Source organism: Equus caballus, chromosome 3 (genome assembly GCF_041296265.1).
Source record: "Equus caballus isolate H_3958 breed thoroughbred chromosome 3, TB-T2T, whole genome shotgun sequence".
Classification (NCBI taxonomy): domain Eukaryota; kingdom Metazoa; phylum Chordata; class Mammalia; order Perissodactyla; family Equidae; genus Equus; species Equus caballus.
In genome coordinates, this window is record NC_091686.1 from 35,542,947 (window position 1) to 35,563,694 (window position 20,748).

Sequence of the window (20,748 nt, forward strand, 5' to 3'; positions counted from 1 at the left end):
TGTGTGTGTTAGGGATGTGTGGACATATAGAAGTGCAGGGATGTGTGGGTTCACTACAGTGAGTTGCGCTCATGCAGTTTGGATCTAGTTAGACAGTTTCTGCAGGGCTGTTGTCTGATGCTGGATGGGGAGTGGCTGGAAAGAGCGAGGGGGACAGCTGTACCCCAAGCGTGACCCTTGGAGGTCAGCCTCAGGCTATCTCACGCTTGTGCCTGGGGACTGGGTGGTCCTGCAGAGGCCAGGGCCACACCTTGGAGCTGGACACGCCCTGCCCAGGATCAGAGTTGCTGAAGGAGGGTCAGGGGATGGTGGCACAGTGGCAGGCCCGGCTGCACACCACATGTGACTCTGCAGATCAGGGGTGGCGCATGGTGGCTCTCCCTTTCCCTCCAGGTCCTCATGAGACCTCCCTCGGAGCCTACCCTGTCTGTAACCCACAGGGAAGGGATTCCGGGAAATGCAGGCCAGCCTGGCCGGCTGACTCGGGACAAAGCCACCACAGCGAGGGAGGTGACAGGGGGCCGAGGCCTGGAGGGCCACTTGTGGTTTGAGGTCAGCTCCTCTTGGGTCAGAGCTGGCCTCTGCCTGTCTGTGAGCACCCAGCTGGAACATTTTCCTTGATGTCTTGGCTAATGGTCCTGAGGGTAGGAACCGCCAACCTGTGTGGTCAACTGTGGCCCTTGTGGGGCCGACACCAGGCCTGGCCTCCCCATGCCCGCTGAGTCCCCTGTGCCTGCTGAGCCCACAGCCTCGGCCACGGGAGGGAGGTCACTGCCTCTGTGTCAGCCCATGGCCCCGTCACAGTGAGTGGAGCTCAGCCTCCTCCTGCTCCTCAGTTTGTGTTTGCAGCCTTCTGCCCGCTCCTCCTGAGTCCAATAAGGACAGATCTGAGGGCCGACGAGCCGGGCAGTGGCTGACCCCTCGCTGCCACCAACTGCGTTCAGTCCTTTCTCTTGCATTGTCTGCAGAAGGGGCAGGGCACTCAGAATGGACTGAGCCTTCCCACATCCTAGATGCAGGGGGGCTGGGCTCTCTAACAGATTTCCTCTTTTGTGAAGGATGGAAAATCCACCCAAAACGGTCTTAAACCAAAAAGCAAATTTATTGACTCATATACTGGGGTGACCATGGGATTGATCAAGCTTCAGGAACAGGTTAATCCAGGACTTGGTTTCTCTCTTTAACTTCTCCAACACCAAGATCCTAATGTTGGTTCCATTCTCAGGCCTCTTGTGGTTGCAAGATGCTGAACTTGACCCCTACAATCCTCCCAGTGTCCACCCTGGGGAACGAGCGAGGGGCCACCTCCAAGAATTCCCAATGGGTGGGGAAACCTTGTTGCATCTCATTTGCTCTGACGGTGTTGTGGGCCTACCCCTGAGCCTAAATGTGGCCAAGGAGATGCACTGTGGTGGTTAACTGGGGCTCACATTGCGTGCTCCATCCGGGAGTTTCCTAAAACGTGAGTGTGAGGCTGGAGCTCCTGATGGGATCCAACACTTTGCTTGCATCAGGAGCAGATGTGGGTCCTAGGACCCCAGCCATTGTCCTGTCCAGGCTCAGAAGCGAAAGGACTTAGAATTATAAACAGTTAGTCATTCATTTCTCTCCACCAGCATTTCCTGGGGCCCATTCCTGTGTGTCAGGAAAATGCAGAGTTGAAGAGGCAGTCCGGAACCCACAATGTACCCACAGTGTCGTGAGGACGATGGACAGAGTCAATAGGACGTTACACTTCAGCATCTTGGCCGGACGGCGCCCTTGGAATTCAGGATGGCAAACAAGAGTCATCTTCCAGGCCAGTCAGTTCATCGTGCCTGCCCGAAATCTGTGTCAGGAAAGGTTCTGAGGCTGTTTGAGGCCACCTACAGAGAGAACTGGGGTCAGTTAGTGATGTCTGCATAGGCGCAGTCCTGGGAGAAGTGTAGGGTGATGGATGCCAGGTGTGGATACTTTACGGGGAACTGAGGTCCAGAGAATAAAAGTGTCTTGTCTGATGTTCTGGAACAAGCTATCAGCAGGGCTGAGACCAGAAACTGCTGTCCTTTCTCCTAACTCAGCTTCTTTTCAAGACATCACAGTGGATTCCAGAGTGAGTTAGACCCAGGGAGGAACGGAAATCAGGGGCTGCCATCCTCTGCAGGTTCCTGACCCTCCCCGCAGCTCAGCCTGCCCCCAGGTTGGGTGGAGGACAAGATGCAGGCCCCTGAGGTCACCCCCACTGCTACCCAAGGCCTTGCCCTCAACTTTGCCAACTGTTTCCCCAAGAAGAAGCAGCTTAAGCAGACCCTTTAATTACCGCCCCCACCCCCACCCCCCAGGCTTCACTCCTTCAAGCGGTTCAGCCGTTGCCAGAAGCACTGGGTGGCAGTGAGGCCCAGAAAGGCTGGGAAGGGGCCTACTCAGAGGCTGTCCCTGGGGAAGGGCTGGGCCCGGAGGTGTGTCCAGAGGTCAGCTGTGTCCTGACACCCCAAGTAGGGCCTAGGACTAAGTTGTTTTTCCTGCATCAGGGAGAGGGGAGCATTCCCAGAACTATGGTTTCAGCTCATCTCCTTCGTGTCTTAGGAAGCACAGAAGGCTAAACCTGGCCTGTCCAAGGCTGCGGGCTAGCATTTCAGGGTAGCGAGTTCTCAAATCTGGGACATCAAGCTTCTACTTTGTTTTCGTGGACACACAGTATCAATCCACTCACACACTCACCCATCCACCCATCCATCCGTCCATCTACCACCCATCCACCATCCACCTACTCACAGATATTCACTGAGTTTGTACCACGTGTCTAGCATGTCGCAGCCTTTGGGAAGTACAACAATGAACAGTGCCCCGTGTGAACCCTCAAGCTTCCAAGCTAAGGTGGGGCTCCAGGCAGGGGTGCACCCACCCTAGGGGCTGCAGAAGTGATCCCCTGGGATGCAGGAAGGAGACATTGACACCCCTACTGTGTGCCTTTTATCCCATCTCGTTATTTAAACGACTCCTTCTGGATCTCCCTTTTCCGTGGGGTGGTGCCCAGCCACAGCTCTCTGCTAGGGGGCTGCGGTCAAGGGAGCCAGAGGAGGTCTGGCCAGGCACGAGGAAGGGTAACGACTGCCTGGAAGAGGCTCCTCGGCCAGGCGTGTGAGGCTGCAGGATGAGGGGCGTTTGGAGACCCCGGAGGTCTCCTCAGAGGAGGTGAGGATTCACGTGGGTCTTGGAGGATGAGTGTGTCAGATGGGGAAGTTGGTGAAGAATATTCCATGGGCAGAACTGGCACAAGCAGGGCCAGGGTGGTGCCCCCTGGCTCAGCACGAATGGAGAAGGGGGGCCGCTCAGCTTGCTGAGCAAGGGGGCTGGGGTGCAGGAGGAGGTGGTCAGGGCGGGACCCACACGGCCTCTGAGGCCAGTTAGGCAGGCAGCTTGCCCTCCACCCTGGTGGGTGACGGGAACCGCTGAAGGAAGACCATGGTGTCAGGTGTCCTCCGTGAATGTGTGCTCATGAGGTTCTTTCAGGACAGGAGGAAGGGAGGCTGGCACTGCTGGGGGAGCAGGGAGTCCAGCAGAGTACGGAAAGTCCAGTGCTGCGTGCTGTGGTCGTGCATCGGCTAACTCTTGCTGTGTAACAAACGCCCCAGAGCTCAGTGGCTTCAAACCACAGCAACTGATCGCTTCTCGTGACTCTGTGGGTTGGCCGTCTCTGCCCGGGTGTAACACCTGCTGCTGCCTCAGTCAGAGGTCGCTGGGCTGGATGGGTCAAGACAGCCTCACTGAATGCCAGCAGGGGCTGCTGGCTGTCCATGAGGCCCCTGAGGTCCCCCTGAGAGCTAGACCAGCCTCCTTCCACGGTGTTCTCAGCATAGCGGTCCATGAGGATCAAGTGGAGGCCGCACACCCTAAGGCGCCCAGGCTCCAAACTCGCACAACATCACTTCCACCGTATCCTATTGGCCAAAGCGAGGCAGAGGCCCACCCAGGCTTGGGGTGGGAGATTCCACAAGTCCTTTGTGGCCACATTTCATGGAGGATGGATAGCCCAGTGCAGGACAGTGTCTGCTGAGGGCTCACTTGTGTTTGCTGAGCACGCCTGTGCAAGGCTTCAGGGAGGGGGCGAGGCAGGCACCTGCGGGGGCGCAGAGGAGGGGGGAGCCAGGGGGCTCGAGGGAGCAGAGGATAGAGGCGGTTTGGGGAGGGAGAGGAGGCCATGCAGAGGGCTCTGGACGTGATTCCAAGGGTGACAGGGAGGGGGAAGGCTTCTGGGCAAGGGGGCAGTGATGGGGGTAGATAGCGGGGAGTCAGGCAGGGGAGCAGTGGGGGCCGATGTGGGGCAGTGAGGGTGGGAGAGCTGGGGAAGGGTGTGTGGGACCCAGGCTGTGAGGCATGTGAGGGACGCCTCCAGGAACTGCTCGTCCCAGGGCGGGACGGGGGGCAGCTCCACTTTCACCCCGACAACCCTGGCCGCGGGCCCTCCCCAGGTCCACAGAGAGCCTCGGCCGGACCACAACCCCACGGCACCTGGGCTCCATCTCTCCATCTCCGCCCCAGCCAAGCCTCCAGCCCGGGGAGGAGACAGGGGAGGAGAGATCCTCAGACCAAGAAACCGCTGGGGAGAGCTTCAAAAAATGCAATTAAAAGGAAAATAATTAAATCCAATTAAAAACGAACCGTGGGGGACATTCTGGGGACTCCAGGCTGCTGTTGCCTGTTTTCCTAGTGAAAGTTCGGGCTGCCTCCTCCCTGTCTTGGCAGCCTTCCCGGGGCTCACCAGGCTGGACCTTTAGGTGGAACGAAGGAGGCTGGGCACTCCCCAACACCTGTGGGGACCCAGGCTTCGCTGTCCTCGGACCTGCCCCGTCCTTTCCTGCTGCCTGGGGCTCCCCCATGCCCACCCGTTCCCCTTTTGGGTGCCTGGTGAGTCCTGCTCTCTCGCAGTCGAGCCAAATGCCAAGAAAGCTGAGATGCATTCACTCAGCGCTGCCTCCAGACCCCCCAAGTTTGTGATCTTCACACTTGCACGCACGTGGGAGTCACCTGGGTGCTTATTAAATGCAGATTCACTGGCCCCCCTCATCCTGGCTGGTGATCTTGGGAAGCTCAGGCGAGGCTGGTGGCTGGCAGCAGTCCAGCGCCCTCCCTCCAGAGAGGATCAACTGCCACCCAGAGAGGAAGGCTGGGCCTGCGGCTGCACCGGGAGCCTGAGGCTCTGGAGCTGCATGCTGGGGAGGGACCTCAGGCAGCGGCCAGCCTGCGGCCCAGGGTGAGGAAGGCCAGGGTGCTTCTGCATCTGAGTCCTCACCAGGGAACGAGCCTGCTGGGACGGGCTTTCTCGGGAATCCGGGACGTGTTCCTCCCCAAAGCTTCCACTGTCAGGTGGGACCACAGCTGTTTGCTATCAGGGGCCTGAATCCGGGCTGAGAGTTCCCAAGGCTGTCTCCCCAGGGTCTAGCCCAGAGCAGGCGCGTCCAGCACTGGCTTGCTCAGGACCATCGGCAGGCAGGCCGTGGTGGGACGGCTCTGGCCAGGGTCATCTGCACCCTCTACCCGGGAGTGGCATCTCACCCTGGAGGCTGAGGTGGAAACCCCACAGAGGAGGTGACTGAGGGGGCCTGTCTGCCCCTAAGTGATGCTCCGAGGTCACCACTGAGCAGAAATCCCTTTCTTGGAGGGAGAATAAGTGCTACACCACCACCACCACCACACAGCAACAAAAGCCAGCGACCAGCAGGCAGGCAGCCACCAACACGGCCCCTCTGCTCCCGACCCCCAAGCCTTGGGTCCTTGCACCCTTCCAGGGACAGCCACGCACACGCAAGTGTCTGTGTGACTGTGTAGTGTGAATGTGTGTGTGCAGGTGTGCAATCACGTGACACCTGAGTGTGCAAGTGTACGTGTGTGACCACTTGATACCGAGTGTGAGTATGTGTGTGCTCACATGATGCCCAAGTATGCAAGTGTATGTGTGTGTGACCGCTTGATACCAAATGTGAGTGTGCAAGTATGACCACTTGATACTGAGTGTGAGTGTGCGAGTGTGTGATCATGTGATACTGAGTGTGTGTGATCACATGATACCGAGTGTGAGTTTGCAAGCATGTGTGATCACGTGATACCAAGTATGAGTGTGTGAGTATATGTCATACCGAGTGTGAATGTGTGAGTGTGATCACGTGATACTGAGTGTGCATGTGCAATCATGCAATACCAAGTGTGAATGTGCAAGTGTGATCACGTGATACCTCATGTGTGAGCTCCTCGCCCTCCCTCGAGCGTGCCTGGCACCCCACCTCCTGGCCCTACCTGAAGGTGGCAGCTCGATGACAGTGAGCGTCTTCACCCCCAGGGCAAGAAGCCCAGCCCCCCTCCCACCCCCGGAGATGCTGGGCCCACCCGGAGACGTTTGGGGCAGGGGTTACTCTGTGTTGTTAACATCTGGGTACTTCAACCCCCAGCCAGCACTGAGAACCGCACGGCCCCTGTGTGACACGCTGGATTCTGTCAGGCCAGGTCCTGTTTCTGCAGTTCTCTCGGACACCCAGCATTTGTCATGTTTGAGCCACAGCCCGTCCTCAGTGATGGGCATCGGGGTTCTCAGCCCTCCGCCACCACAGATGATGCCGGGCGCCACTGGGCAGCACACCCTGAACTCCTGAAAGTGGGGCCGGGGGATCGAAGGGCATGTGGATTTCAAACTCGTTAGATGTCGTCTCTTCACCCGTCCGTTCAGCAGAGCACGGCTGCAGTCTCGCTGTGGGGAGAGGGCGCCTCTTCTCACTGGCTCACGGGAAGCCTGCTCCGTGTTCCTGGGAGCGTGCTGGCCGCTGACGTTTGGAAGCTGGAGTCTGAGCAGGAGGGCGTGTGTGGCTGTGTGTGGCTATGGAGCAGCGCGGGGCGGACGGGCCAGTGTTCTCTGTCTGCTCTCTCAGCCTCCACCTGCATTCCCTCCACAGGCTGAAAAGCAACGTCGATTCTGGGCTCCCTGCTCAGCTCCCGGGTGAGGACGCGATCCCACCAACTGCTTGCACAGAAGGTGGACAGGCCCTGACATTGAGCAAACCCACAAAACATGAGTGTCTCCAGTGCAAGGCTTTAGGGGCCAGGCCCGGATGCTGCCTGCATGCTTCCCACCCCATCCCACATCCAGAGCTCGGCCGAGCCCCCAGTGGTGACGAGGTATTGAAACCGGTCCTTCCTGCCTGCCCGAGGGTGAGGACCGGGCTTGGTCAACGCAGCACGTCTTTACCACGAAGACCTAGATGGGTTCTGTTTCCTCTCCTAGAAGAGACCAGAGGAGGGACGGGGCTGACGGGGGAGGGCTCCCGGGGGAAGGGTAGCTGTGCCATCTGGAAGCCAGAACCTTCTAAATGGCCACTGGGGAGGGATGGAGGGAGAGCCACACACAGGAGGGGACACAGTTGCTTCCCCTCCGAGTTCCCCGAAAGCTGGCCGTGTCTCGCTGGCCCATCGCAGGCGGGAGGGCAGAGTCCACACTGGTGGAAGCAGAGACGCCCACCGCAGGCAGGCACGGATGTGCGGGCCCTGGTGGGGACCGGACTTTCCTTCAGGCCAATGAGGAGGCCCGTAGCATTTTGAGAGGAGGGTACAGGACACGATTTAAAAGGCTTGCACTAGGGAGGAGAGACTGCAGAGGGCAGGCGGGCATGCGGGCCCACCTGTGCGGCCCCGAGTGCACAGAGCCCCCGTTCTTCCAGAGGCTTCTGAGGCTCTGGCCTTTGAGGATGGAAGGAGGTGGGAGGCCAGAGCAGCAGGTGGGCGGGCACGTCACTGTGTTCAGCAGGCTTCTGGGGCTTGCCACCTTGTGTCCAGTAGAAGGCCAGGACACGGAGGGCAAGCCAGCCTCCATGGGACTTCACCAGGAGCCAGTGTGGAAGGCTGCCCAGGCCTGCCCACCACTCTGCAGGGGCTAACACATGGGGCTGGGCCCCAGGTCTCCAGATGGCCACGGCGTCTCTGGGTCAGAACGGGCTGGGGGTGGCATTCGCCGGCCCCCCTCCTGACCTGACAACCTGCTCCAGGAGCAGGGCTGCTGTGTTCCCATTAACTACTCTTGCAGACACCTGCATCCTGCCTTCCTCCACCCCAAAGCAGCTCGCCCTAATGGGAGTGTCATGCTAGACAGGGTAGCCCATCCCTGAGGCAGGCGCACCGGCCGCATGGCCACCTGCCCTGGGCCTCCCTTCTCCACCCACCACAGTCTGGCTGTGAAGGCAGCTCCCGCACAGGCACAGTGACTCTGGGAACGAATCTGATGCTCACTGGACCCAGAGCATGTCAATCATCCCATGTTGTGGGAGGCGTTTACACCAACCGGCAGTGGGGCAGGTGGCCATTGACTGATAGGTCAGAGCCCGCCTCCCCAGGTGTATCTGCAGGTGAGGCCACCACCAGGTTCCAGGTGGGCACCCAGATGGACGGGCATCTCCTGGTCTGGGCCATGTGAGCGTCACGTCCCCCTCCCCGTTCTGCTCCTTCCTCTATGGGCTGTTGGTAGATAGGGAGCTCAGTGGGCTCTGGGACGGGCTGGGGGTCCAGAGCCTGTCCCAGTGCCAGGGCAGCTGTCTTCTCCCAGCTGACAAGGACACCCAGGGTGGTGCAGGGGATGTCCCGGTGAGGGGGCCACTGGGGAGGGCTGTGGCCTGCTTATCTGGTCCCCAAGAAGACCCTGGGGCCACAGGTGATGACAGCTGGAAAGACGATGGCAGGGAGTGGAGGTCAGGCTGAGTTGCCAGGCCCCCAGCTGGAGCCTCCGTGGCAGGCAGGAGGCGTGAATCGTGGCTGACACACACTGCCAGGCCTTCTTCCCCGGAGCGCCATGTGAGGCCTCCACGTCTGAACACACGGGGCCCTGCAGTGCTAGCGCCTGCCAGCCAGGCCTTTCCTGTCCCCAGGGTGATGGCAGCCCCCTGGTTTAAGACACTGTGGCCTTTTGTCACCTCAAAGCAGGAACACGGTGTAGAGGATGGCTGACCTCTGGTTCGGCCCCAGTGCTGCCACTGGCCAGCTTGGTCCCCTTCCGTGAGCTGCTTCTAGCTTCATCCAGAGCGAGGGCTGTGTTTTGGGAGCGAGATGCACAGAAAGTGCTCGGTTCACATTAGCTTTCTGGATGAGGACTGGCTGTGAGCTGCTGCCCTGGTCCGTGGCTTCGCCAGCCCTCCTGTGGTGGACGGTGCACGCTGGCGTCTGCCCACCCAGTCCTTCCCCCACTTACCTATCAGCTGGGCACGTGGCCCAACACGAGGGAGACTTCCAGGAAACATTATTCTGGCTTGTAAGGGAGGCCCCCAGGACTGACCACCTTCCCCTGTTAGTTACCCTGTCTGGGGTGGTGCCTGTGTCACTGAGCCGTCTTGCACCAGCCAGGCGAGGAGTCTGAGGCTAGTGAGTTGGCCTGCCCCGGTTTTGAAGATGCTGGCGGAAGACACGAGGCTCCTGGACCAGAGGCAAAGAATGGCGTTACTCCTGGCCTGGCCAAAAGCTCGAGCTTCCCGGTGTGTGGGCTTCCCTCTTCCCCCAAGGCCCGTGGCTGGTCCAGGTGGAGGCCGTGCCTGCAGGCGTTTGAGGCAGGATTCCGAATCTTATGATGAGTTGCAAGCAGACTTGCCCGAACTTCACCCCAGAAAACAGACAGCTCTGCCCTCGGCATTCTCTCTACCAGGGCTGCTTGCTAACCGGGCATCCTTGGACAGATGGGCCGACCCAAAGCCATCAGTGCCTCTGACCACAGACCCACAGGAGACCCTGGCAGGGCAGAGATGTGAAAAGAATGCGGGTCTTTGATGACGTCGTGAAGCGTTTGAACCTGCCTGTTTCTGGACCTCCACTGGGGACGTGACATCCCCTCCCGTTTAAGCTCGGTACGCGCAGCCACATGCACCCGGGGTGGCCTGCTCCTCCCTTGGTCTCACCTGTTGTCAGCAGTGTGAGCTGGGCAGGGAATGAAGGTCCTGCTCACCTCGCTAAGGTGCGGTGAGAGCCAGTGAAGTTCTGTTGGCAAAAGTGCTCAGAAAACCACAGAGTTCATCGGAAGGAAGACACGACTATCTCCATTCTCCCTCTTCCTCCCAGCGCAGACTGAGACCTCAGTTCATTTCCTGGTGCTTCGTTCCAACGGCCGAGATAATGCACATTTAGGAAGGAGGAGCCGCTACTCTACCTGCTTTGGCAAACTTTTATCAGAGGCCTGCGGCCCAGGCAGGGGCGGAGGTAAATTGGGACTGCGGGGCAGAGAAGGCAGAGGGACCCAATGTCCTACTAGGTGGGTGCCATAGACGGACTGTCGTGTCCCCCACCTGTTGAGACCTAGCCCTCCATGTGATGCTGTTAGGAGCGGGGCTTGGGTCACGCAGGTGGAGCCGTCATGAATAGGATTAGCCTCCTTTCCCTGTCCCCTTCTGCCATGTGAGGACACAGCGAGAAGATGCCATCTACGGACCAGGAAGAGTGTCCTCACCAGGCGCCGAGTCTGCCGGTGCCTTGACTGCGGCCTCCAGCCTCCAGGACTTGGAGAAATCCCTGGTTGCAGTGCAAGCCCCCGTCTGGGTATTCCGAGCAGAGCTGCCTGAACGGACTGACGGGGGGCAGGAGAGAGGTGAAGACCGTGCACAGGGTTCGCTTGTGCCCAACGTTCATAGGAAGTGCCAGCGGCTCCTCAGGGCCCGGTGAGCAGTTCGAAGACCCACTGCCTGCGTGCAAGAGCTTCTGGTGCTCCACGTCCTCACCAACACTCCGTCTGTTGGTCTCTTTAATTGTAGCCACTTTGGGGGTGAGCAGTGGTGTCACAGCAAAGCCTGAACGACTCTCATATGTTCACTGGCCATGTGGAGGGCTCCTTTTGTGGAGGTTTGCTCAAATCTATGCCTATTATTCTGACTGATCTGTAGGAGTTCGTTATCTATTTGAGGGGACTGTTCAGTTTGTGGGGACAAGGGGAGGAGGTGCGACACGGGTGGACCCTCCTCCTGCCCCGCCAGGCCCACACCCAGCAGCAGCCTGACGCTCACTGTTCACAGCACCCAGCACTTCCCAGTGTGTGTGCGCGTAACTGGGACCCCTCAAATAAGGGTTCCTCGGTGCGCGTGGTCACACACAGAGCTCAGAGCACGCGTGAGTGGCTCAGAGAAAGCCTGCAGCAAACAAGCCAGCTCAGCTTTGCTGGACGAGGGCTGTGCACGCTCACCTGACCGTGGTTCTGTGGAATGTCTGTGAACGTCGTGTGGAAGTCGTGAGTCCTGTTCTGTGAAATGACACTGGGAAATGCCGACCCGTCCAATCCCACCCTGAGGCTGGGCGTGTAGACACCACACACACCACACACACCAGACACACACACACACGCCACACTCACAAACACCACACACACACACCACACCACCCCACACACACCCCACACACACCCCCCCCCCACATAACCACATATGGAGACACACCATACACACACACTCACACACTCACACCATATGTGGAGACACACCATACACACCACACACACATCCCACATATGGAGACACACCACACACATACACACAGCACACACATGCACACACACAACACACCTCATGCGCCCTGGGGGCTGCCGTCCAGCGTCTGGGCAGCACAGCCTCAGCGCAGGCCCTTGACGATTTCCCCCTGCACAGGAACACCCCCCGCAACATCTTTTGTCCTCTGGGGTCTTGGTTCTCGGGAGCTGGGGTCTCTGTGTCCATGGGGGCAGAGGTGGCAGCGGGCTTGGTCCACCCACATCCTGAACCTGCCCAGAGGTCCCCCTGCCAACCCAGCTTCCTGTCCCCCTAACTCAGACCCCATTCTTTCTGGGCCTGGGGCTCCTGGCCTCCCAGGGCCTCTGTGGCGCCCGCCCCGCTCCGCCCCCTCGCCCACCCTGCTCCAGCGCTCGAGGCTGGCTCTGCCACGCATCGCACTCCCCATGTTCGGCAACAGCTGGCTGAGCTTAATTAAGCCCCACAGTGCCGGGTTCCACCTGGCGAGGAATTAACAACAATAACAAAATAGCAAACAGCAGAGGCGGGTGTGAGGAGGCAGGCGGGGCGGGAGCTCCCAAGCACCCTCAGTCCTGGCTGTCACTGGCCAGTCCAGGTCTGACTCCTCCAGTCCTCACCTGCCCTCCCACTGGGATGGTGGGCCTCGGTCTGCAGGTGCCTGTGTCTGTGGCTGTGACAGAGGTGGGCTGTGGGCCGCCCCACTCCACAGGTGAGGAGGCCCAGCTCCTGAAGGCTGCGCAGTGTGCAGGTCTCAGTGTGGCCGTCCAGGGCACAGGCATGTTCCCAGCTCACCAGGTCCAGGCAGAACGGCACGCGAGTTGCAGATGGGGCGCACACACAACATGCTTCGGGAGTGGGGAGGGAGGGGCTTTGGACTTGGTGTGGAGGAAAGGGAGGGGTGTCCCTTGGCGACGTCTTGGCTTTCCGTATGGGGGTCTGCAGGAGGTGCCAGCAGACGGGTCCTGGAGCGGGGACCGGGAAGAGCTGCAGGGCGAGCAGTATCGCCTGGACGGGCTCACAGCCTGGGGGGCTGAGGATCCGCCTGCTCGAGGAGCCTGCACTCTGCAGAGGTGGCACCAGGAGGGCCCCAAGTCCCAGCCCTGAAGGGCTGCTGTTCTCGGGGGAGTCACCTGGCTCCTAAGCTAGTGCCCCAGTCACGGCACCAGACACTCACCAGCTCTCCATGGTGAGGGCCGCTCCTCCAGGAAGCAGACACCGAGGCGACTGAGAGAGCGGCCAGCCTTGAGGACACCCCAGGGAGGCATTGTCCAGGAGTCTCAGTGCTGGGCGGGACTGGGGAGCAGATTGTGAGGGCTGCCTCTGCACACAGATGGTTCCTTTAAAAATGTGATTTAAAAACGCTCAATAAAATGGAGATAGAAGGAAAGTACCTCAATATAACAAGGCCAAATATGACAAACTCACAGCCAACATACTCAACAGGGAAAAACTGAAAGCCATCTCTATAAGAACAGGAACAAGACAAGGGTGCCCACTCTCACCCCTCTTAGTCAACCTGATATTGGAGATTTTGGCCAGAGCAATTAGGCAAGAAAAAGAAATAAAAGGAATCCAAATAGGCAATGAAGAAGTGAAACTCTTGCTTTTTGCAGATGAAATGATTTTATACAGAAAACCCTAAAGAATCCATTGGAAAACTATGAGAAATAATCAACAATTACAGCAAAGTTGCAGGGTACAAAATCAACTTACATAAATTGGTGGCATTTCTATATACTAATAACAAACTAACAGAAGGAGAACTCAAGAACACAATCCCATTCACAATCGCAACAAAAAGAATAAAATACCTTGGAGTAAATTTAACCAAGGAAGTGAAAGACCTATACAATGAAAACTACAAGACTTTCCTGAAAGAAACTGATGACGCTATAAAGAGATGGAAAGACATTCCATGCACATAGATTGGAAGAATAAACATAGTTAAAATGTCCATACTACCCAAAGCAATCTGCAGATTCAACACCATCCCAATCAGAATCCCAATGACATTCTTCACAGAAATAGAACAAAGAACCCTAAAATTCATATGGGGCAACAAAGGATCCTGAATTGCCAAAGCAATCCTGAGAAAAAAGAACAAAGCTGGAGGCATCACAATCCCTGACTTCAAAACATACTACAAAGCTACAGTAATCAAAACAGCATGGTACTGGTACAAAAACAAGTGCACAGATCAAGGGAACAGAATTGAAAGGCCAGAAATAAAACCACGCATCTATGGACAGCTAATCTTCGACAAAGGAGCTGAGAACATACAATGGAGAAAGGAAAGTCTCTTCAATAAATGATGTTGGGAAATCTGGACAGCCACATGCAAGAGAATGAAAATTGACCATTATCTTACACCCTACACAAAAATAGACTCAAAATGGATCAAAGACTTGAAGGTAAGACCTGAAACCATAAGACTTCTAGAAGAAAATATAGGCAGTACTCTCTGACATTGGTCTTAAAAGGATCTTTTCAGATGCCATTTCTTCTCGGACAAGGGAAACAATAGAAAGAATAAACAAGTGGGACTTCATCAGACTAAAGAGCTTCTACAAGGCAAATGAAAACACAACCCACCAACTGGGAAAAAATATTTGCAAATCATATATCCCACAAAGGATTAATCTCCATAATATATAAAGAACACAACTCAACAACAAAAAATCAAACAACCGGATCAAAAAATGGGCAGGGGATATGAACAGACATTTCTCCAAAGAAGATATACAGATAGCCAATAGACACATGAAAAGATGCTCATCATCACTGATCATCAGGGAAATGCAAATCAAAACTACACTAAGATACCACCTTACACCCGTTGGAATGACTATAATCACCAAGACAAAAAATAACAAATGTTGGCGAGGTTGTGGAGAAAAGGGAACCCTCATACACTGCTGGTGGCAAACTGGTGCAGCCACTGTGGAAAACAGTATAGAGATGTCTCAAAAAATTACAAATAGAACTACCATACAACCCAACCATCCCACTACTGGGTGTCTATCCAAAGAACTTGAAATCTGCAATTGAAAGAGATTTATGCACCCCTGTGTTCACTGCAGCTTTATTCACAATAGCCAAGACATGGAAGCAACCCAGATGCCCAGCAACTGATGAATGGATAAAGAAGATGTGGCATATATACACAATGGACTACTATTCAGCCATAAAAAGTGACAAAATTGTCCCATTCACAACAACATGGATGGATCTTGAGGGTATTATGTTAAGTGAAATAAGCCAGATGGAGAAAGACAGACAGTGTATGCCTCCACTCATATGTGGAAGATAAACAAACACGTGGACAAAGAGAACAGATTAATGGTCACCCAGGAGAAGGGGGGTGGGGCGTGGGTACAAAGCGTGAAGTGGAGCACTTATGCGGTGACCGACAAATAATAGTGTACAACTGAAATTTCACAATGTTGTAAACTATCATAACCTCAATAAAAAAAATGTGATTTATAACTTGTACCCATTCTGCTTCCAGAAGGGTTTTGGGAAACGCAGGAAAACAGTGGAGCTGTGGGAACAGAAGTGGCGGGTTGATTGCACTGATCACCAGACTTCAAGGCAGCCCTCACTTTTGTTCTGCATTCCCTGGCACCTGGGGCAAAAAGGGGTTCGTTAGCTAGAGATTTGTTCGTATGTTCAGGTTTTTCAGGAAAGGAAGAATTTTTTCTGTAGGAGAAGAAGGAGCTTTCAGGGGAAGGCCGCGAAAGGCCTGGGAGAGGGTCAGCCGACCAGCCTGTGCAGGAATGATAGTGCCGTCCACCACTTCCTGGCGGTTGTGAAGCGCGGTGCAGACCGAGGCTGGAGCGGCTATTGTATTACATGACGTGCCTGGAGAGCGAGGATGCTCTCGCTCCTCCCGCTCAGATCCGCCACTCATCCTAGTTTTTTCAGGTCAGTCCTGGTCCTGCCGTAGTCCTCATGTGACTGTTAGCACCCTTCACCTTCTGAGCGTCTTGGCTTGAAGGATCAATTCATGGCTACCATATCTATGTGTGTGTATGTATGCATTTGTATTTCTACTGTATTGCTAAGATATTATGATGTCCCTGATCGCCTGGGCGCGTGGTAGGAAAGACTTAACAAGACACTAGGTCCAAGGAGCAAGAGGGAATGTCTGCAAGATTTGGCTTCTGATGGTGTAGGTTGATTGCGGTTCATGGGGCCTTTGTCCTTTGTCTCAAAGGCTTGAGGATGAGAAGGAAAAGGAGACGTGGGAAGGAAGCTCCGGGCGTCTCCAAGTACCTTCCCTGCCGTGGGCACCAGGAGACAGCTCTGCCAGCTCTTGTGTGACCTTGTCGAGAAACGGGATCTCTGAGCCTCTTCCTCCTCATCTGTATTCTAAGGCTGCTGGGCAGCAGGCTCTGCACAGGGGCGGATGGCACCATGGTTCCCGTCACAGTCACGCCCACGCGCACCAGCCCTTCCCACACTCATGTTCTTCAGCCGAACCCCAGGACTCCCCCTCGCCCGTCCTGGAACCAAACAGCCTCCACTTTCTTCTCTGTGGGGAGGTTTTTAATTATGAATTCATTTTTTAAACCAGATACACATCTGTTCAGAGTTTCTATTTCTTCTTGTGTCAGTTTTGGCAGTTTGTGTCCTTCGAGGAGTTTGTCCATTTCCTCTAGTTGTCAAATTTATCAGCATAAAGTTGCTTATAATATTTTCTTATCTCCTTTTAATATCTGTGGGATCTGTGGTGATGTCTTATCTTTCATTCCTGATACTGGTGATTTGTGTTTTCTCTCTCTCTTTTTTTCCTTGAGTAACATAGCCAGCAGTTTATGAATTTTATTATTTTTTTTAAAGAACTAACTTTTGGTTTTTTAACATTTTTCTCTATTGCTGGTTCAATTTCTGTCTCACTGATTTCTGCTCTTTCTTACATCCTTCCTTCTACTTTGAGCTTAATTTGCTCTTCTTTTTCTAGATTTTCAAGGCAGAAGCTTAGATCATTTATTTAAAACCCTTTAGTCTTTTCTAACACAAACATTTAAAACTATGATTTTCACTTAAAACAATCCATTGGCTATAGTCCACAAATTTTAATATGTCATGTTTTCATTATTATTTAGTTTAAAACATTTTTGAATTTCCTTTGGGATTTGCTTTACTCACAGTTTATTTAGAAGTCTTTTGTTTAATTTCCAAATATTTGAGGGAATTTTACAGGTACGTTAATGTAATTTCTTTCTAACTGTCTATGGTTAGAGGTATATTTTGTATGATTTTAATCCTTTCATATTTATTGAGACGTTTTATGGTGAATAGTCCATATGCATTTGAAAAAAAATGTGTGTCTTCTGCTCCCGTTGGGTGGAGCGTCATGCTGGTTTATGGTGGTGCACGTCTTCACAGCCTTGCTGGCTTCCCCTCTACATATTCAGCCAATTACCGAGAGAGGAGTGTTAAAATCTCCAACTATGATAGTAGATTTATCTCCCTTTAATCTGCTAGTTTTTGCTTCATATCTTTGAAGCTTTTATTAAGTGTGTGCTCATTTATGATTGCTATGCTTTCCTGATGACTTGAAAATATCTCTAATTCACCTTCATTTTTGAAGGACTATTTTTTGCAGGATGTAGAATTTTAGGTTCACAGCTCTGTTTTAACCCTTTAAAGATGTCGTTCAATTGTCTCCTGGCAACGGTGTTTCTCATCCTCGTTCCTTGTGATGTGTCTGTTTTCCTCTGGCTGCTTTTAAGGTGGTCTCTTTACCTTTGGTATCAGTATATTCTTAGGGTTTTTTTAAATGTCTATGATGCTTGGGTTCTGTTAATTTGTGAGTTGATATTTTTCATCAAATTTGGGAAATTTTCAGTTACTATTTCTTCAAATGCCTTTTTCTGCCCCACCGTCTTTCCTCTCCTTCTGGGAATTAAATTAGATATAATTAGATTGTCTGATGTTGCCTGCAGGTCACTGAGTGAGGCCTTTGTTCTTTTTTAGAGGCTTTTTCTCTGTCTTTGTTTAATTGGATTTTTATGCACCATTCTTCAAGTTCACGAATCATTTCTTCTGATTTCCAACCTGCTATAGACTCATCCAGTGGATTTTCCATTTCGGATTTTGCGTTTTTCAATTCTACATTTTCCATTAGATTCACCCCCTATGGTTCCCATTCTTTAGAGAGCCCCCCTCTCCTCATTCGTGTCTTTCTTTTGTTTTAAATCTTTCTTTCATGATTCCAACATCTGCGTCATCTCTGGGTCTGTCTATTGACCGGGTTTTCTTTTTTCTTTCCAGGTTAAGTTTTCCTGCTTGTTTGCACATCCAGGAGTTTTTTATTGTGTGCTGGACACTGTGCGTCCTGCCTGGCTGTGGGTCCGGATCATGCCGTCTTCTGTAAGGGGGGCTCCCTTTTGCTCTGGCAGATGGTCAGTTTCCTGGCAGCGTGGCTCGGCCCGTTGGAGCTGGGCCCGGGCTTTGCTGGGCGGGCTCTCAGGCCGTCCTTGCCCGAGGGCCGCATAGCCCTGCTCCTGAGACGCGCTGTCCTGGGATGTTTGCTGTGGGCTCTGCACTGCAGCTGTTTGGACTGCGCAGTGTCTCCCGGCTCTGTATCAACTCCAGACTCTCAAGTCAACTCCCAGCCCTTAGCGGTTCTCTGCCAGGTCTTGTGGAGCCGTGCCCCGCCCACGCGCAGCTGGCTAGTGGGAGACTCAGGGAACGCCTGTGCAGGTTTCCGGGCCTCCCCCTCGGTACTCTGCAAATTGCCAACGCTTCAGCAGCCCCAGCTTCAACCTGTGTTTCCTCTACCTCTTGAGATCACTGCACTGCACTGGGGCTCAGGTTCCCTGTGCTGGTTTGGGGAGGCAGGAAGCTGGGGGGAATGTGGAACTGTCTGCTGTCCAATGTCTGAAAACAGTTGTCACACATATTCTGTCCAGTTCCATGGTTGTTTATAGCAGGAGGGTACATCTGGTGCCCATTATTTTTATCATGGCCAGAGAAGAAGCTGGCTCTCTTCTTTTGCAACCTACTGTCTTCCGTTTGTAATGCCCTTCCCGAGGTTGTCCCAAGTCCCATGAAAGCCCTCACTCCTCCAGACTCCATTTGGATGCTACGTCCTCTGTAACTTTTCCCCTGTTCCCTCTACGGGGGAGCAGTCCCCACAATGAGCTGTATCTCATTCTCACGGGCGTCGTAGCTGGCTGTCTGTGCATCCTCTTCTGGACAGTGAGCCACTGTAAAACCCTTCACAGGGTCTGGCGCATCGTAGCTTCAAGAAATGTGTGTTTATTTGGATCATTGCTAAGGCAGAGGGCATTCCTCTCCCTCCACTGCTGACCTCTCAGTCAGGTTGCAGTGGACGCGGAGGAGCGTGGGGGTGAGAATCCTTGGCTACAGGAGAGCCAGCCCCTCACTTTCTATACGAGGAGAGGGACCCGGGGAAGTTGAGTAGCACAGTTACACCATTCATTTGTTCATCATTTAACAAAATATCACCGAACAGCAGCCGTATGCGACACTCGGGCTAGAGATAAAACACTTTGCCCTCCAAATGCTCTGAGATTGGGGTGAGGTGGGAGAAACAGGGGAATAAATAAGTGATGTCCTCCCAGGGGCCCTGCGGGGTGAGCATGGAGGGGCCTCAGCCAGCCTGGGGCGGACAAGGAGGGCTTTCTGGAAGAAGGAGGCCAGAGCTGAACTGTGTAATCATCAAGGGAAAGGAGAGGGAAGAGCATGTGGACGGGCCAGGAAGAGGCCCTGAGAGGGTGGCATCTGGGGTGTGCACGTGGGCTCACCGAGGACTGGGGCATGGTGCTGCCTCGTGTGCCAGCATGAGGAGGGTGGACCTGGTCCTGATGGCAGCGAGGAGCCATGGGGAGCTTTAAATCAGGGTGGAGGGGCACGTTTCCCACTGCGGCCGCCGTGGGCTGGAGGAGAGAGGATCTAGGAAGGAGGGGGAGTGCTGGGAGCTCTTCCAGCGAGGAGTCGTAGGGGTGGAGAGGAGAGGACGGGCTCCAGGGGGACAAGGAGGTGGACGGGGGACCAGATCCACTCACTGAGTGCCAGCTTGCTGTCCCTGCACTGAGACCCAGACCCAAGGGCACAGAGGAGAGGAGGGCTTCACAGCTTTTCATTCAACATGCGTCATACAGCACCTGCTGTGTGCAGGTGGTCGGTGCGGACGGACGGCTGCTTACTCTCACTGGACACCTGGAGGGACGGAGGCTCACACACGGCCAGCGTCTTGCCCAGGGTCACCCAGTACAGCTGACCAAACTGGGGCCAGAACCCTGCCTCCTGCCTCCTGTCCAGCACTCTGCCACACGTGCTCTCTCTGGGTGTCCATCCACATGCTGCAGGGCTGAGCCGAGATGAATATGCGGGCCCAGACTCCATATATAGGCTCGCACATGCACACACACAAACACTGTCACACACTCATACACACACACTCACACCCACATGCATATGAACACACACATGCACATACTGTCACATGTGTGCACACATGTGCACATGCACACAAACCATCACATACTGTGTGTATATGCATGTGCACACACATTCATGCACACAGTCTCGCACAGGCACACATGTGTGCACATGTGAATACATACACTCATGTGCCTTTTGCACACTCACACATGCACAACATTCCCACACACTTCTACACATACACACGGGTGCGCACACTTCCACACACATGTGTGCACACACTCACACAGGTGTGCATGAAATGCATACATGTATATTGCACACATGAAGACACACGTGTGCACACACACACACTGAGTTGAGGTGGAGGGGAATCGTTTGGGGAGCCGCCCAGCCCCTCAGTCTTGGTGGAGGGCTGGTGCACCCACACTCCTGAGTGGGCGGTGGCGACTGGGTGGGTGTGGGCATGCGGGGAGGAAAGTGTGGCAGACGGGTGGTCGTGCACACCTGGAAGCACCTTCCCTGTCAGGTGTGGCGCCCACATACACATGCCAGGCCAGCCCTCCCGTCAGAGAGCCCACAGAACATCCTCATTGAAGGTGCCTGGGAACCCGAGACAGCATCGCTGGGGTCAAGCCACTGCGCCTGTGGGTGGCCGGCCCTCTTAGGAAAGTGGGTGACAATGGGTGGGTCCCCATAACCTCCTATGGCCCTGTGCTTGCAGGAAGTGGAAAACAACTTTGTCCCCGGCCCTGGGGTGGCTGCGGTCTTGGGGTGCTGGGTGTACCCGCAAACTCATGCCCTCCGGGCCGGGCCTGGCCCTCCCCTCCCAACTTCCCTG

General features: G+C 54.7%; 1 long non-coding RNA gene across 2 annotated transcripts in view; it reads right to left on the minus strand.

The window, feature by feature from the left end:
• Positions 1–1,083: 1,083 nt before the first annotated feature.
• Positions 1,084–20,748, minus strand: part of LOC111772822 (uncharacterized) — a 36,431-nt gene continuing 16,766 nt past the window's right edge. The window contains exons 2-3 of one of the 2 annotated variants that reach the window (XR_011436982.1): positions 12,664–12,826; positions 1,084–1,865 (exon numbers count right to left, since the gene is read on the minus strand). This is a non-coding gene — a long non-coding RNA (uncharacterized lncRNA). The remainder of the gene's footprint in view (positions 1,866–12,663; positions 12,827–20,748) is intronic. The other variant, XR_011436980.1, reaches the window with a different exon arrangement.